The sequence below is a fragment of the Empidonax traillii genome, unplaced genomic scaffold, assembly GCF_003031625.1.
Source record: "Empidonax traillii isolate 1590-97213 ecotype Southwest subspecies unplaced genomic scaffold, ASM303162v1 scaffold919:size245653, whole genome shotgun sequence".
NCBI lineage: Eukaryota > Metazoa > Chordata > Aves > Passeriformes > Tyrannidae > Empidonax > Empidonax traillii.
In genome coordinates, this window is record NW_020956112.1 from 51,305 (window position 1) to 51,572 (window position 268).

Sequence of the window (268 nt, forward strand, 5' to 3'; positions counted from 1 at the left end):
CCCACTTCAACTGCCTGGCTTTCTCTTTAATGAGGAAATGGGATTTTACTTTTGCCCCCACTCAATGAAGAATTAAACGGGAACAAGGGCCTGCCTTCACAAGTAAGCTGACCCAAATGTCAGCGTGACCCCACTGGGAATTACAGTGTTTTTAACTCATACCTGATCTTGCTGTATAAAATTATTGTATTTAATTGAATATTGCTGTCAAAGGAAATACAGCACTTAATTCTTTCAAATGGTAAGAGAAAAATTACTCTTTTCTGAA